The sequence below is a fragment of the Rousettus aegyptiacus genome, unplaced genomic scaffold (assembly GCF_014176215.1).
Source record: "Rousettus aegyptiacus isolate mRouAeg1 unplaced genomic scaffold, mRouAeg1.p scaffold_m13_p_10, whole genome shotgun sequence".
NCBI classification, from domain to species: domain Eukaryota; kingdom Metazoa; phylum Chordata; class Mammalia; order Chiroptera; family Pteropodidae; genus Rousettus; species Rousettus aegyptiacus.
This window is the reverse complement of record NW_023416285.1, coordinates 69880026-69899063: the sequence shown is the minus strand read 5'-3', so window position 1 is coordinate 69899063 and position 19038 is coordinate 69880026. Positions and strand designations below refer to the sequence as shown.

The 19038-nt window shown below is 31.9% G+C and overlaps 1 long non-coding RNA gene across 4 annotated transcripts in view; it reads left to right on the top strand.

Annotated features, from left to right (window-relative positions):
- LOC107497262 overlaps window positions 1-17205 on the top strand; it is a 47123-nt gene extending 29918 nt beyond the window's left edge. For all 4 annotated transcript variants that reach the window (XR_001593777.2, XR_001593778.2, XR_001593776.2 and 1 more), the window contains 3 exons: window positions 5898-5953; window positions 7269-7294; window positions 17176-17205. This is a non-coding gene — a long non-coding RNA (uncharacterized LOC107497262). The remainder of the gene's footprint in view (window positions 1-5897; window positions 5954-7268; window positions 7295-17175) is intronic.
- The last annotated feature ends 1833 nt before the right edge of the window (window positions 17206-19038 follow it).

The window sequence follows — 19038 nt, the reverse complement described above, 5'->3', positions numbered from 1 at the left end:
GACTAGATGGATGACGGTGCTACTGATGGAAACAATAGATGAAAGAGCAAGTTTGGGGGAAAGATGGTAAATTAACTTTTGCAAATGTTGACTTTGAGGTGTTAGGTCTACTGGTTATATGAAAATAAATGATCAGTACTGGAATAATACCTTTGAAAGTTTTCAGCATATCAGTAGCTGGTACTTAAATCATAAAATTGAAAATAGTTAACTGGGAAAGAAACCCCGGAAAAGTTAAACATTTAAGAAAATAGTTTTCAAATTTTAATACTTGTGAAGTTTCACTCAGAAAGTTTATAAAAATACACCATTCTAGTCTAGTGACTGATTCAAAAGTTAGAGTGGCATATTCGAAGATTGTGCATTCCAGACACACATAACAAGTGACTATGATTACATAGTTTGCAGACCATACTTAGACAAATACTCATTTAAGGGATGAAAGAAGAAATAAATGTTCATAAAAGAGAGGAAAAAAATGAATATCCAGATTATAGAGAAATACTAAAGCTCAACAATAAAAGCAAGCTATTTTATTAAAAAATGGGTAAAGGACTTGAATAGACATTTCTCCAAAGAAGACATATGAATAACTAATAAGCAAATAAAAAGATACTTAAGATATTACTAATCATTAAGAAAATGAAAATAAAATGCACAGTAAGACATCAACTCACACTCAATGAGGATGCAAGGATATGGAGAAATCAGAACCCTTTTGCACTGTTGATGGGAATGTAAAGTGGTGTAGGTATAGAAAAGAATATGTTCATTTTTCAAAAAATTAAAAAATAAAATTACCATATGATCCAGCAATTCCATTTCTGGGTGTATACCTTAAAGGATTGAAAGCAGGGTCCTGAAGAGACATTTGTGCACCGTGTTCTACACGCATTATTCATAATAGCTAAAACATGGAAATAACCCAAGTATCTGCTGATAAATCAATACCTAAGCTTTAAATTGTAGAGAAATTCTTTTTTGTTGTTAAAAATTACTGGAGTGACATTGATTAATAGAACCAAATGTTTCAAGTGTATGATTTAACAGTATGTTATACATATATTGTATTGTGTGTTCACATCCAAAGTTAGATTTCTTTCTGTCACTAAATATTTGACTCATTTGACCCCTATACTTCTCTCCTTCTCCTCTTCCCTCTGGTAACCATTAATCCATAGTCCATGTCCATGAATCTCTGTTTCTCATGTTTGTTTATTGCTTTCAGTTTTATATCCACTTTTTCTGTCTGACTTATTTTGCTTAGCAAAATTACCTCAAGATCCACCCATGTTGTCCCAAATGGAAATTCTGACATATACTACAACATGAATGTATCTTGAGGACATTATGCTAAGTGAAATAAGTCAGCCACAAAAAGACAAATATTGTATGATCCACTTATATGAAGTACTTAAAGAAGTCAAAATTATAGAGATAGAGAGTAAATGGTAAATGCCAAGAGCTGGAAGGAGAGAGAAACGGGAGTTATTTAACGGGTACAGTTTTAGTTTTGCAAGATAAAGATTTCTGGATATGAATAGTGGTTATAGTTGCACAAAAATATGAATGTACTTAATACCACTGAACTGTATTCTTAAAATGGTTAAGATAATAAATACTATGTTATGCGTATTTTTCAAAAAAAATAAATTAAAATAAATACACCATTTTCTCCAAGAGGAGAAAAAAGAGAGAGAGAAATGGTCAGTGTGAACACAAAGAGAATTTCAAGATGAAGAGAGCAATCAACAACGTCAAATGCAGTAGACCACTATATGCTGTAAATGATTTATTTGACTATAAATGGCAAGAAATTTTGTCCCTTAATCTCAATATATTTTCTCTATGTCTTCTCAGTAAAATTCTGCACCTTTTTTTTTTTTAGTAAAAATACAATGTTAAATGTTGCTGGTGTTCTCAAGAATTAGATTTATCCACTAAGAAATTGCATATCTGTTCTTTATGGGTTAGGCATTAATCGATTTTATTTTTTATTTTTTTAACTAAGTTTCTTGAGGTAACATTGGTTAATACAATTATATAATTTTCAGGTGTACGTTATCACTTGACATCTGCATATTCTATTGTGTGTTTACCACCCAAAGTCCAGTTTCCTTCAGCTACCACATATTTGATCCTCTTAACCCACTTCACTCTCCTCCTAACTCCCTATATTTGAACCACTTTCCCTGTCTACCTCCCCTCTCCTTCCCCCTCCTACTAGTAACCACAAGTCTATAATCCTCTGATAACCACTAGTCTATAGTCCATGCCCATGAGTCTCTGTTTGTCCTGCTCATTTGTTGCTTTTAGGTTTATATGCCACATATAAGTAATACCATGTGATTTTCAACTTTTTGTGTCTGCCTTTTTTCACTTAGCATGATTATCTTGAGTTCCATTTATGCTGTCACAAATGGCAGTATTTCATCTCTTCTTATGGCTAAGTAATATTCCATTGAATATATGTACCACTACTTCTTTAGCCAATCATCTATCATAGGACACTTCAGTTGTGTCCATGTCATGACCACTGTGAATAATGCTGCTATGAGCATTGGTGTGCAAATACTTTTTGGATATGGGTTTTCAATTCTTTCTGGTAAATACCCAGTAAAGGGATTACTGGTTCGTATGGTAGATCAATTCTCAGTTTTTTTTTTTGTTTTTTTGTTTTTTTTTTTTTGAGGAACCTCCATACTGTTTTCCATACTGGCTGTACTAATTTGCAGTCCCACCATCAGTGTATGAGGTTTTTTTTTTTTTTTTCCTCCACATCCTCTCCAACATTTGTTATTACTTGTCCTCTTGATTATATTTATTCTAACAGATGTGAGATGGTAGCCCCCAAACCTGGCATTATCAGCTTCTGGTCTCAGGTCACAGATTAGTCTCTCCCAGGCTACTTAAAGCTAAGCAAAAGTGGTAGACATCTGCAAATAACTTTTTAGCTTATACTAAGTGGCCCCAGGCAGGGCACAGGCAGCAGCTGACCTTGAGCTGCAACAGAGGTCTTAAAAAAACAAAAACAAAAACAAAAACAGAACCAATACATCCAGTGGCCAGCTTCATACTACACAAGACCACCACCCAACCACCTGCACAAATGACACACTGAAAGAGCAGACTTGGCAGGCATCAGAGCCCTGCTAAAGCAAACCCTGCTCTATAAGTTTAGCCCCTACACAACAGCTCTTCCACTTTAGATATGTTATGGCCAGTCCTCACAACCAATCAGCCTAAGGGTCAATCCTTCCCACTGATGTGTAAACAGCAATCAAAACTCAACTACAACAGGAGAGCACACTCAACCAATACAAGAAACACCCCCGGCTCAGGTGACCAGAGAGACTATACCACTGGGCCTCACAGGACACCTGCTACATAAGGCCATTCTACCAAGAACAGGAGATTAAGGGACTCTACTAAATATATAGAAACAAACACAGAAAGGCCGCTAAAATTAGGAGGCAAAGAAACATGTTCCCAATGAAAAACAAAACAAAACACTAGAAAAATAACTAAATAAAATGAATACAAGCAATCTACCACATTCAGAGTTCAAAACAGTTTAGGAGAATGCTCAAAGATCTCAGGGTAACTTCAGCAAAGAGCTAGGAAACCCAAACATGGAGATAGAAAACATAAAGAAGAACTAGGCAGGAATGAAGAATGCAATAACTGAAATGATGAATACATAAGAGGAAATTAGCAGTAGATTAGATGAAGCAGAGAATCAAATCAACACTTTGGAAGTTAAGGTAGCAGAAAAGACCTAATCGGAATAACAAAAAGAAAAAAAATCCAAAAATTTGAGGATAATTTAAGGGGTCTCTGGGACAACATTAAACTTACCAACATTCTTATCATAAAAGTGTCAGAAGGAGAAGAGAGAGAGCAAGGAATTAAAAAACTTATTTGAAGAAATAATGACTGAAAACTTCCCTAACATGGCAAAGGAAATAGACATACAAGTTCGGGAAGCTCAGAATGTCCCAAAAAAATGAAATCAAAGAGGCCCACACGAAGACACAGCATAAATAAAATGCCAAAGGTTAAAGACAAAAAGAGAATCTTAAAAGCAGCAAGAGAAAGGCAGTTAATTATCTACGAGAGAGCTCCCTAAGACTGTCAGCTGATTTCTCAACAGATATTTTGCAGGCCGGAAGAGATTGGCACAAATTTTTCAAAAAGATCTAAAGCAAGGGCCTACAACCAAAATTACTCTATCTAGTAAGATTGTTAATTAAAGTTGAAGGTGAAGTAAAAAGCTTCCCAGACAAGAAAAAGCTGAAGGAATTTATCACTATCAAACTAGTATTACAAGAAATGTTAAAGGGACTTTTTAATAAGTGAAGAATAAAAAAAGATCAAAAATATGAATAACAAAATGGCAATAACTACATATATAGAAACAATTACTTAAAAAGTGAATAAATTAAATGCTCCAATCAAAAGACATAGGGTAGCTAAGTGGATAAGAAAAAAAAGCTCCTATATATGCTGCCTACAAGAGGCTCACTTCATATCAAAACACTCATGCAGACCGAAACTTAAGAGATAAAAAAAAGATATTTAAAAAAAAAAGTTGGGGTAACAATACTTATACCAGACAAAATAGACTTTAAAACAAAGGCTGTTGTTACAAGAAGGACCTCGCAATTCAACTTCTAGGTATTTATCTGAAGAAACCCAAAACACTAATTTGAAGGGCCGTGTGTATCTATATGTTCATTGCAGCATTATTTACAACAGTCAAGATATGAAAGCAACCTAAGTGTCCATCATTTGATGAATGGATAAAAAAGAATGGTACATATATACAATTGAATATTACTCAGCTATAAAGAAGACTGAAATCTTGTCATCAGCAACAACATAGATGGACCTAGAGGGTTTTATGCTTAGTAAAATAAGTCATACAGAGAAAGACAAGTATCATATGATTTCACTTAAAGTCTCTTTTATAGTACTTTGATATTATATAAATTAAGTATGCATTTTGAAAGCTATTTCCTTACTCAGAATGTATTCTAATGGTTAAATTTCTTTAAAAAAAAAAAAAAAGGGAGGGGCAAATATCCAGAGCTGAACTGAAGACAGGGCAGAGCATAGAGTAATGAGGTAATATAAGACCTAGCACCTTCAAAGAATGAGCTGAGTTTACTCTTGATAACCCTGACTAAAAGACAAAGTACCTAAAGAGAAAGCAGTTTATGATTATTAGCAAGTATTCCATTTAAAGAGGGATCACATCTTATTTTCTGCAAACATCATCATGTTTAGAATGATGGCAACAGCATCTCCATCGTGATGAAACGAGAGAGATGCAATAAATACAATCATAGCTGAGGGATATCATCTGTGCACTTATTTGGAGACTATTAAATTATTCTGTATCGGGTGGGGGGGAAGTATTCTAAGTCCAGCAGAAAGACCGTAAAGGATAGATGATTATAGTCTCAGGATTTCTCTTTTTAGCAATGTTAACTGTATTCTTCTAATTACTTTGGAGAACATTATTTCCTTGAGATATTTCCTTCATACAATTCTATAATAATTATACTCTTCACATTTGTTTAATAACTTACACATTGATAATTCTTTTTGATGACTTAAGGTTTTGTTTAAATATCTCTAAGAGGTCGATTTTCTCTCCTTTTTTCTTATCAGCTATCAAAAGTTTACAAGCCATCAGGAAAATTGCATTAAGAATGCAAAATATATCATACATCTGCTTCACAGTTTCTGCTAACACATAGTAATTGTTGAGTATGGTTATCTTTGCTTCAAAAAGAAAGGGCAGAATAGTTAGAACCAACTGGATCTATGTCAAAGAAGCTAAAATCAATCATTAATCACCTTCTTCTGCAATACTTCTGTTCTGTCCCTAGTGCTACTAAATACAGCTGTTCAGGTTGTTCACTGCACACAGGAACTTGGTAAACAGGTATGTGGAGACTGAAATCTAAATCATGCTCTATTCACCAAGGTATGTTCTCCAATGTAGGTCTGTATTCCCTCACCATATTGTCATTTTTTTTTTCAAATTCTCAGAAAGGTACTCTATGGGCTCACAAAAGATTTACCTTTCTGTTTCTATCAGTGTTTAGATGGAAACATTTAGCTAATGCTAGGCAGCAATGATATACCCATGAGAAAAAAGGTCCCTGTGGAAAATTGCTAATGATGACTAAATATCTCTTTTTTTCTTCTTCCCGAGCAAATCTGGTTTTCTTCAGGATGACAAGATGCAGAAAAAATTCTTTCACTAATGAGGGCTCACCAGGAAGATAAAGGTATCTAGGACATTATCAGCATAATGAAGACACTTCACAAATTCACCTCTAGGCTGCTTATTGTGTGCAAGGAATAAACTTTCATTATTGTGAAGCTTCTGTATACTGGCTACTGTCCCATGCAGCAGAAAGCACTCTTAGCTGACATGTCAGTCTGGTCTCTACCTTGGAAAAGATGTGTGAGAAAGTGTTCCATAGTTTGCATGTCCAGAATATTTTTTGCATATTTATCCAGTTTTAAAGTTTCATCATTAATTACCAAAATGAAACTAACTTATTGTGTCTATATATAGATAAGCAATTTAAGAAGGTTTTATTTAAATAGCACAGATATATTCCTAAAGATAAATTAAACTTTTCTCAGAATCTTGGTAAGGATTCCAAGGAAAGGGGAATAGCACTTAATATTTGGCAGAGCTCTGCTATTTTTCTGTTTAATGTGCTCAGGATATGGAATTTTTAATAGATTCTAGCACATGGTCAGTAAATATTGAATAATGATTACAATGGTGGCTATATATCAACTGTGTTAATTTCCGAAAGAACAGTTTATGGTATACATAAAAAAAAAAAAAAAACTGGATAGATTATAGATTCTGATGCTATATCTCCTTAAATAGAACAACCTCTATCTTAGAAGCCACAATTTCTTGCTCTTTGAGAAACTGGAAAGTTATACTAGGAATTTACTCATAGTAAAGTTTTTTGTAAATCTACAAAATTATTTTTATGAAATAAAAATTTTTGTATCATTTACAAGGTAAGTTCTAGAAAGGAAGTATGGATGTTTATTCCCCAGTATCTGGTACTACATGTATGAAGAGAATTAATTCCTTAGCAAACATGCTTTGTGCTTATGTCTTCAGGGTATAAACTCTAAAGGGCACTGTTTTGCAACATATATAATTTGAATCCTAGAATATTGCCATTCACTGAATATTTAAACTTCTCTCTATTGTTTTCCAGGACTCAATGGCACCAGAGATAAAAAGGTAAGTAAGGCATAGCATCTCTCCTGGAAGTGTTATGGTCTTGTAGTGGAAATATATCTATTTTTATGCTAAAGTAAAGAAAATCTAGTAATCAAAGTGGATAAAATTACTTTGCAATTGAAATATATGAAAAAAAATCTTTGAATAAAAAGAGCAACATTAAATTATCCTACTGGTAGGATAATTTAAAACATCTTTCAGTCTTTGATAAAACAAAACAAAACAAAACATGAGAATAAAAATCTGAATAACAGATTGTTTGAAAAGCTCTATAGAAAGAAAAGTTTATATCACATAAAGAATATACCTTTTTAAGTTTCTTATAAAAAAATTTCAAACATTGACCCTGTATTAGGCCACAAAGAAAATGTTAATTAATTCTTCAAACTGGAATGCAAACTACATTCTCTGATTACAATACAATTAATCTACAAATGAAAAAAGATATAAACAGCTAAAATACAATCATATAGAAAGGTTAATTAAAAAATCTTTTCTTAAAATAATGTTAGGGCAAAAGGAATATAAAACCTCACTTTAAAGTTATTTAGAAAATGATTATAAAAAGAATATTAAACATCAAAACACATGGGCTGTGGCTGTCGTGGAGCTTATGGGAAATTTATAACCTTAGAAATTCCATTAATAAATAAGAGAAAATGAAGTTAAATTAGTTAAACATTTAATTTATGAGTTAATAGAATATTTTGGAATTTAAAAATATAATTATCTCTTTGGTTAAAATAAAATGTGGAATATTTCTACCCAGCTTTAATTACTAGGAATCAAGTAAAGCAAAGATTTTTACCCTGGCTCATGAATAATTTTTCTATGTTTGGTAATATAAAAGGTCTTCCTTTAGGCTAATGAGGTAATAGAAATAAAATAAAAAGCTTGAAATGACTAATTAATCAATCAAATAAATTTCTCTGGAAGACTAAACTATGTCCTTATTTTGTATAGCAAGAGAAGAGCTCATGTGTATATGATTTCTCTTCGTTTAACATAAAGAGATAAATTGTGTTTTCAAAAGAATTTACTACTGAACTTTTTAAACTTTAAAGATGGTTCCCATGTAGCATTTTCCTTTACAAAAGAATGACTCACTATTTTTAGTGCAAAGTACTTCTGAGGCTCCCAAAAACCTATATGTAATATGAAACTTATTTATTTCTAATAAAAAAAAATATGACTAAGGAATTATAAGGGAGAAATTCAAATGATAAAAGTAAATTGATAAATTATAAAACTGAAAAAAATAAAATTGATACAATGGATTTGGAGGAAAGCAATAAAGATGAAATACTAGTATACTAAACTAGAAAATCAAATGTATAAAATATGAAAGGGCCAAGATAACCATAGAAATAAAGAAACAAATAGTTCGTATGATAATTCTTTCTAATAACACTATAATGATAAATTTCTAAATGTGGATGATGCCTAAATGTATTTTTAAAAATTGATATAAGGGTAGGGCTGACAGAATTAGCAAATAAAAATAAAGAACACAGAGTTCAATTTGAATTCAAATAACAAAACATTTTTATAAAGACATTTTCCATTTAATATTTGGAACATACTTATAGTAAAACATTATTCATTGTTTATTGGCAATTCAAATTTAACTGGATATTTTGAATTTTATATGGCCACCCCTAAGAAACAAAATTTAAATAAGACTTAGGAATGTGGACAAATATCTAACTTTAGAAAATGTTCTGAAAGACATTTTTCAAATTTTTCAAAAATATATGTACTTAATATTTAAATTATTCCTCATTATAGATATGTTTTCTTTAAAAAAATTAATAAAGGTAATGTAACAATATTAAAATTTATCAGAAATAATACAAAAAAATAATTATAAGCCATTTAATTCTATAAAGATGCAAAACATTTAAATAAACATTCATACATAATTATTCATGTTTATTTTTAATTATGGCAGTGTATTAAAAAAATGAAACACCATGAACAGCTGTTCTTCATTCTAATAACAGAAATATAGTTCCAACTAGAATAGGTGAAAACATAATAGCCACTTCTAGCTATCCTCAGTGCCACCCTCTAGTTTTCCCTTGCAGTATCCCAACAAATTTTAGTCTTTCTGCATCCATTCTGACCCTTTCTAATTCATTTACCAAACTACTAACTGACTAATATTGCATTTCAAAAGCACATATATAGTCATTTTACATTTATTTTCACCACTGTTATTCAATTTAACATTGGAGGTCTTAGCAAGTGCAGTCAGACAAGAGAAAGATATGAAAGGCATCCAAATAGGAAACGAAGAAGTCAGACTGTCATTATTTGCAGATGACATGATTCTCTATATAGAAAACCCTAAAGAATCCACAAGAACACTACTGGAAACAATGAGCAAATACAGTGAAGCCTCTGCATACAAAATCAGTGTTCAAAAATCCATAGCTTTCCTATACTCTGATAATGAAGTGTCAGAAAAAGAAGTGGAAAAATAATTTCTTTTGCAATTGCAACAAAAGGAAAAATACCTAGGAATAAATTTAATAAAACATGTGAAGGAACTGTATAATGTAAACTATAAGACTCCATTAAAAGAAATCGAGGAAGATACAAAGAAATGAAAAGATATTTCATGTTCATGAAAAGGATCAACATAGTTAAAATGACCTTATTACTGAAATCATTATACAAATTTAATGCAATCTTCATCAAAATCTCATTAACATTTTTTAAAGAAATAGAACAAAAAGTCATCAGATTTGTATGGAAGCGCAAAAGACCCCGGATTGCTAAAAAATACCCTCTACTGGGTATTTACCCAAAAAACTTGAAAACTCATATCCAAAAAGATGTTTGCACACAGATGTTCATAGCAGCATTATTCACAGTGGCCAGTACATGGAAACAACCAAAGTGGCCTATGATAGATTATTGGTTAAAGAAGCTGTGGTACATATACATAACGAATGTTATCCAGCCATAAGAAGAGATGAAATACTGCCATTTGCGACAGCGAGGATGGACCTCAAGATAACCATGCTAAATAAAATAAGCATGATATTACTTATATATGGCATAGAAACCTAAAAATAATACATGAACAGGACAAACAAACAGAGACTCAGAGACATGGACAATGGACTAGTGGTTACCAGAGTATAGGGGGTGGAGGAGGAGTGGGGAAGTAGATGAGGTAAAAGGAGTCAAATATAAGGGGGTAGTGTTAGGGTTAAATGGATAAAGGAGATCAAATATATGGTAGCTGAAGGAAACTGGACTTTGGATGGTAATCACACAATAGAATATATAGATGTAAAATTATAATGTACACCTGAAAATTATATAATTATGTTAACCAATGTTACCCTAATAAACTTAATACAAAATTAAAAAAAAAATAAGATAAATAAATAAAATAAAAATGAGCAGAGGACCTGAATAGACATTTCTCCAAAGAGGACATATGAATGTTCAATAGACATATGACATATGAAAAGATGCTCAGAATCACTATTCATCAGAGAAATGCAAATTAAAACCACAAAGAGATATCACTTAACATGTCAGGATGGCTATCATTAATAAATCAAAAAACAAGTTTTGGCATGGATATGGAGTAAAGGGAACCCTCAAACTCTCTTGGCGGGATGCAAATAGACACAGCTAGTGTGGAAAACAGTCTGGAGCTTCCTCAAAAAACTAAAAATGGATCTACCTTATGACCTGGAAATTGTACTTCTTGCTATTTATCCAAAGAAAACAAAAGCAATAATTTATGTGCACCCCTTTGTTCACAACAGCACTACTCACAATAGCCAAGATATGGAAGCCATCTAAATGCTCATCAACAGATCATTAGATAAAGAAGCTATGATTCATATATGCAATGAAATATTACTCAGTCATAAAATCTTCTCAGATCCAATGACCTCTCTCTTTACTTTACCAGACCTTCAAATCACCAGAAACTGAAACACCTTCATAATCTCAATTTCTTACACTGCACCCGCTGAACAGTTCCTTTGAGTCTTCCCGCTCACTTGCTCAAGTACACTTCCTGCAACTATAAAGATATTCGACTAAGTTTAAAAACAATAGCAATAATAATCTGGGTTCCTGGATTTAAGATTATTATATTATTCTAAATTATAGTTTTGTTGTTTATATTTTCATCACTTCTTTTACCCATTGATCTGTGTAATAAAATATAAACCAATAAAGCTTGCAAATTTAACAAACATAAATATTAATATGCAAATGCTATAAAAATAATTTCTCCAGGAATCAGACTCTTAATTTCATGTAAGTTGAGACAAGTGACCAACATAGTCCTTAAGTGTATGCACAAAACTGGAAAATATTAATTTTTATTAAGAACAGAAGATGTCTATAAAAATCATAATCAACCTTAGAGTTTAAATTTATAATATATTTAAAAACAAATTAACTGAATTTATTTTCTACTGCAAATGCTAACCTGTCCATGGAACCACCAAAAGTTCAAAAAACACTCATTGTGCAACTGCCGGAGCCAGCTGGCCTAGGTCGAACAGTACCTGGGGTGGAGAGTGAGGATTAAGAAAAAGACAGAGAGAGATTCGGGAGGGCTAACAGTGAATACTGCACTTTATATCTGTAATAATTACTTGTTAAAAGAATAAATTAATAAATCGATGGCAACCTTTTTTTTAAACAATATTTTTTATCAGAAAATGAGTAATTATAATCATTGCTGAGCTTTAGTGATTGTAGCTGCAAGTGATGAATTGGTAGAAAATTAAGTTGCTTATTCAAACCTGATGTCCCCTGTGGTAGACTCTCCAAATATGTGACGCTTATATCTAATGGTCGCGTCTGATTCCCTTCTTCTTGAATCAGGCTAGTTTCTATTGCTCAACTAACAAAATTCTACAGAAGGTATGTTTGGGAATTTCTGAAGCTAAGTTTCTTTCTGGACCTCTTGGAATGCTTATTCTTGGGTTTTTTCCTCTTTGAACTCAGCGATTATGCTATGTGAAGCATGAACTACGAGAGAAGTTCATGTGTAGGCAATTTGGTCTTGAGCAACCCATTGACAGACAGAATCACCTGCTAGCCTCGTGAGTGAGCCATCTTAAATATCTAACTTAGTCAAAGCTTGAGTGATTTCAGTCCTGCCATGTGAGAAACGCTAAGTTAGAACTGCTCAGTTGGGCCCAAAAAACTGACAGAACTGTAAGAGATAATAATATTTTATTTTAAGCCATTATGTTTTGGGGCAATTTTTTACACAATAGTAAAAAAACTGAAAGATATTTAATATTCTTGTAAATTTAAAAAACTAATATATTTTAAAGATTCTGGAATATATGTTTTGCACAAATATTTTTCAAGATTCTCTATTGAAATTCCTCTTTTTTATTTGTACATAATCCCTTCAATACATGGACAAAATTTCATTTAAACTCATTTTATTTTATGGTCAGATAAGTTAGTTTCTAAGACTTTCAGTAATCATATTTTGCAAATTTCAATTAAAGAGATAGCAGGAGAAAGTGGTGTAGACCAGGACATCATTCTGGGACGGTCCAGGCATGAAGGCACAAAGGGACACTGTGTCAATCATTACCTATAAGAGAGGGATGTAAAAGGATGGGTGTATGTTAGGAAAAGAAAAAAAATTAAACTGTAAATAGGATGATCCTTTACCTCTATACTTAGCTTGGAGATTTCTGATGTTTTTCATTATGTCTTGACATACAAATAAGAGATATTCTATCTTCTCCCACCAGTCAAGGTATCCAAAGAATGCCTCATTCATTCATTCATTCATTCATTCGACATGTATTTATTAAACACCTGCTCTGTCGAATTCACAAAGCTTAGCAGTAAGGAAGCAGTGAAAAACAAGATAGGCAACTGAAATGCCTGGGATATATAATTGAGGTATCCCAAAAGTTAGTTTTGAAGCACTAATATCAATAGTAGAATACTGTTGCCATTCACGAAATGATTGATTAAGGTCAAAAGAGATATTAAGACATAGCCATGACAGTGTACTTCAATATTATAATCAATAACCTGTCCAGGAAGGTTGCTCCAGTCCTAGGTGTGAGACCTGGCCCTCTGTGCAACACTACTTCTGGGTGCTTATAGGGAAACAACTTCTAGGGAAATATTTCCCTGATTAGTTCTTCTCTAAGACTAGATATTCCAGCATTTTTATAGCCACCATTCATGTCTATAGGACTATCTTCCTTCCTCTAGCTCATGAAACATCTGAATCACCCAATTCAACATTTTCTTACATGATCCCCATTTCTCATCACCCTCCCTGGTCCCTTGCCTCTAACCTCTTCTTCCTTAAACTCTCAAAAATCAAAACTGTATTTAGCTCCCTTTCTTTTAGAATAAAGACCATTACAAAGTTGTTCTCAGAAATAATCTCTAGACCCTAGCAACTTAAAATTTTCACTTTCATTCAGTTGTAGTCTGAATTTTCTCTCAAAGAGTAGGAAAACAATGTAATACAAGGTGATTAACTTATTTGTAATACTCATGTTAAAAAAAAAAATCTGTGCCAGTGTCTTTAGTTTCTACAAAACATGAAGTTAAATCATTCTAGAAGAGTAAAGCAGCCACGTAAAACTCAGAGAAAACAAAAACGCACTGCTTTAATAAAATATTTAAAACATTCTTATTCTTTTTGAAGTAAATACAATTACATCCTCCTTTTGTGGACAATTATGGCTAGTCAACAGATGAGGCAATGGGAGAATTACTATAATTTAGACGATACGGTCAATAAAGCTAACCTATTGTCACTGAAAGCCTCCCGATCCATTTAAAGTAAGGAAATAAAACATTCAGAGCTTTTGGCTATAGCTGCAAAGATAAATGAAGCAATGAAAATTATGTTAAGTGGCTTAAGTAGAGACCAAATCTAACCTTAAAGACTGGAAACTATAAAAATATATGGACTAATGGAAGAACAAAGAGAAGAACTGGATCCAGGGACTTTATATGGAATCATTTAGCATAAATCTTCATTGATGAAGATGAAAAGTCCCAATAATATGTTACAACAAAAGTTTGTTTATGTATTTGCAATTAAGTTCAATGTACTTCCAAATAATTACAAGAACCACAGACCAATGGTAATCAAAGGAGATAGTTATAGTATCTAAGTAATTACATTATTTCAGAAAATTGAATTTAAAACATTAAGAAAAATGCTTGGGAAAAAAATCAGTAGCTAACATTCTGATAGATTCTAATTTTAAGTACCATAGACAATATTTTTCTTCCACAGTACTACTCAGAAAAAAATTATTTTGTCTGTAAAAAGACCCTCAGAAAACTGAAATTCTAAAACATTTAAGGTTTTATTCTCCACATACTGGCTACAAAAAGAGAGTAAGAAAAGGAGAAAAACAGAGCCTAGCAAAAACAAACTGGAATTGAGAGATTTGTTGCTTTGGGCAAACTTAGAAGTATATAACATTTTTTTGACATTTCTGGCTCACTAGCATTACAAAAATACCCAGCTTATAGAATTTGATTCTATCTCCCTTGTTTTCTCCTTCTTTATCATGTCTATTCTAATAAGTGAGTTCCACTTGCTTTTACAAATGCATTATATGGCATTGATAGTATATTTCTATGTTTTCTAAGGCATGAAATTATATTTTTTAAAAAATTAACATTTATAATTATTGAGCAGTTGGTTTATAGATTTCCCTTGCTATCTAAAAGAAGAGTGTTCTTACAAATACTTTGTAAAACCAAAATGGTGTAAAGCAAAGAGGATTTACCATTAATTTATATGGAAATTTTTTTAATGTTCCCAGACCTAAAATTCAATGCACACATAATATTTTTATTTTTTTCTGATCAAAATTATCTCTAGTTTTACACTAAATATAACATCCACATGAGTTCTCTCAGACTTTTTTGATACCTTAGGATAGATACATCTTGCTAGTGGATGCACAAAGTAAATCTAGATAAAGTACAGATGCTCATGACACAGTTCCAAGCATTGGCGACCTGATACTGAGATGCTGAGTATAACTGCTTTTCTCCTTTTTTCGTGGAAGAAAAAATCCTCTTTGGATTTCTTTCAGTTAATGAAAACAGGTATTAATGCAGATTTTTCATTTAAAAGTGAAGTACCATAACAGGAACTTTTGAAAAGCAAGGGATAACTATATTTGTTAAGCTTCCGATTGCTTTTTTTATTTTTAAATATAGCTATTTCCGAAGTCTACCAATGGTCTTAACTTAAAAAAAAAAAAGTCAATAAGATTTTAAAACACACACACTTTGATTTACAAAGATCTCTAGGCATTACAACAAACTGGGTTATGATATATGAAGCACAACTTTAAAAAGAAACAATAAAAAAGCTAATAAAAACAATATGCACATGCACCAAACATTCAAAGAAGAATTAACATCTATTTTTCTCAAACTATTCCAAAAAATTCAAGAAAAATAAAGACTTTTGAGATCACTTTATCCTGATTCCAAAATCAGAAAAAGACATTACTAAAAAAGAAAATTATAAGCAAACATTCCTGATGAACATAGATGCAAAAATCCTCAACAAAATATTAGCAAATCTAATTCAGTAGGATTTATTCCTGGGATGCAAGATTGGTTCATTATCCACTAATCAATAAAGTGATAATACCACATAAAGAAAATGGAAGATAAAAGTTATGTGATCATATCAATAGATGCAGAAAAAGCATTTGACAAAATCCAATATCTATTTATGATAAAAACTCTCATCAAAGGAGGAATAGTGGGAAGATACCACAACACAGTAGAGCATATATGAAAAATACAGCTAACATCATATTCAACGATGAAAAGCTAAAAGCATTTTCCTTAAGATTAAGACCAAGACAAGGATGTCCACTTTCACCACTTTATTCAACATAGTATTGGAAGTCCTAGCCACAGGAATCAGACAAGAAAAAGAAATAAAAACCATCCAAATTGGAAAGGTAGAAGTAAAACTGACATTATTTGCAAATAACATGATACTATATAGAGAGAACTCGAAAGATTCCACCAAAAAAACTATTAGAACTGATAAATGAATTCAATAAATAGCAGGATGAAAAATTAATATTCAGAAATTATTTGTACTTCTATACATTAATAATGAACTATCAAAAAGATAAATTTTAAAAAGTCCCATTTACAATTGCATTGAAAAAAGGTAAAATACTTAGGAATAGATTTAAGCGAGGAAGTAAAAAACCTGTTCTTGAAAAATTACAAGACAGTGAAGAAAGAAATTGAAGAAGATACAAATAAATAGAAGCATAAACCGTTCTCATGGATAAGAAACATTACTTCATTAAAATTTCCATACTACCCAAAGCAATCTATGATTTAATAGCATTTTTCACAGAAGTAGAACAAGTAATTCTAAAATTTATGCAGAACCACAAAAGATCCTGAATAGCCACAGTAATCTTGAGAAAGAACAAAGTTGGAAGTATCATGTTACTAGGTATCAAAATATACTTACAAGGCTATAGTAATCAAAACAACATAATACTGGTATAAAAATAGAGACATCAATCAATGGAACAGAATAGAGAACCTGGAAATAAACCAACACATATATGGCCAATTAATCTATGACAAGGGAAGCAAGAAAATACAATGGGTAAAGAGAGTCTATTTAATAAATGGTGTTGGGAAAACTGGACAGTACATGAAAAAAATAAAATTGGACCACCTTCTTACATTTATATACAAGAACAAACTCAAAATGGATAAAGACTTAAACATAAGACCTGAGACCATAAAACTCCTAGGAGAAAATGTAGCACTAAACTCTCTGACATTTCTCTTAGTAATGTTTTTTCTGTTATATCTCTTTGGGCAAGGGAAACAAAAGGAAAAAATGAACAAATGGGACTACATCAAACTAAAAAGTTTTTGCTCAGCAAAGGAAACCATCGACAAAACGAAAAGACAACCTATTGAATGGAAGAAGATATTCGCTAATGACACATTTGGTAAGTGAACAAATGAAATGAAAACAGACTCATAGATACAGAGAATAGATTGATTATTGCCAAGTGGGAGGGGTGTTGGTAGGTGGGTGAAAAGGTGAAGGGATTAAAAAGTACAAATTAGTAGTTACTAAGTATTCATGAAATGTGAAGTACAGCATAAGGAATATAGTCAATAATATTTTAATAATGATGTATCGTACCAGGAGGGTACTAGACTTATCAGAGGGAATCACCTCATAAATTATATAAATGCATAACAACTATGCAATATACCTGAAACTAATATAAAATAAAATTGAATGTCAACTGTTATTGGACAATTAAAATTAAAAAAATACACACCTTAAGAAAATCAAGAAAAAACTCACTAGTCAGGAATTTTAAACTTTAGGTGATTATATGACAAAATCATTGCAAACCAGTAACATTGTGTTGAATCCAGGCTTCCAATGGGTAAGAAATATATTTTCTTAAAAAAAGCAAATCTTCTAATATTAGCAATTAGTAGAAATGAATAAATATTTCTTATCTTTAAATATAAGAAACAGAGCCACAGAATCCATACTGCTTATCTGGCCTGTTCACTAACAGCAGCAAGGTCTTGACATGCATTTACTCTGTGTAGAATATTCCTTTACCCTCCACTCTTCTCCAGTCCCAATCATGTCTACCTTTGCCATTTGCATAACACACTCTTACTCTATTAAAGTGTAAGTTTATCTCATTTTTATATTTTTTTAAAACCACCTATTAACCTTGTTCAGTTCTAGCATCACCTCCTTAGCAACCCTCACTTGTTTCCTACCCTTTGTTCCCTGCTGTACTGAAAACTGGATAAAGTGACCTTATATTATCTCATTTTCATGCTACTTGGTGTACCATATTGTGCTGTTTGGGCACCTCCATGTAAGAAGTGATGTCTTATTCACTTTTCTCACAGAGTACAGTGCCTGACATTTACTAGGCCCTTAAGAAATATTTGTTTTACTAAATTGAATAGAATTTAAGTTCTTCATATTTAGTTTAACAATTCCTAAAGCTCCATTAATGTTAGCAAAAAAAAAAAGTCGATAAAATACTGAACTTATGGAATCAGCTATGCAGTCTTAAGCATGAAGTAATAAAGGATATAAAAGCAATTAAGACTAGTATAAGGTTTTATATGATTTATCAGCCCTTCTACTCTACATATAGTTAAACTCTTTATTAGAAGTCCCCATGAGAATGTTTGTGTCCCAGGTCTGATCCAGATCTGTTTTTGCTATTTTTGCCTTTTTTTAAACCACCCACTAACCTTGTTCTCTTCTCAAACTGGTTCATGTCAGGCTAATTACTTCCTTTTATAAGAGCTTCTATACAAGTCTCAGAGAATTCTCAATCTCTTCTATAATTGATCCAAGCTGACTTCAATGTAGAAACTTTCTCAGCTATATTCCTATAACTCTACCACAGTTATATAGAATGGCAAAAATTCCATATATGCTATTCTTTTCCAGTTTTGCTTATGCCAAATATTCCTGATCCTCTGCTTGAGAATCCCAAGAGTTAGTTTCTCTTTTTATTGCTGAAGACCCCTCTAGTAGTTGGAAGGATATTTGAATATTATAAGATAACTTCTAAGCTAAATAAAATTCTTATCCCAATATTAGAAAAAAATTCTGTTGTTACGTGGCATTTTAACATTCACATGTCTCATATTTATTACTGTTCCATGTACATTTACACATTATC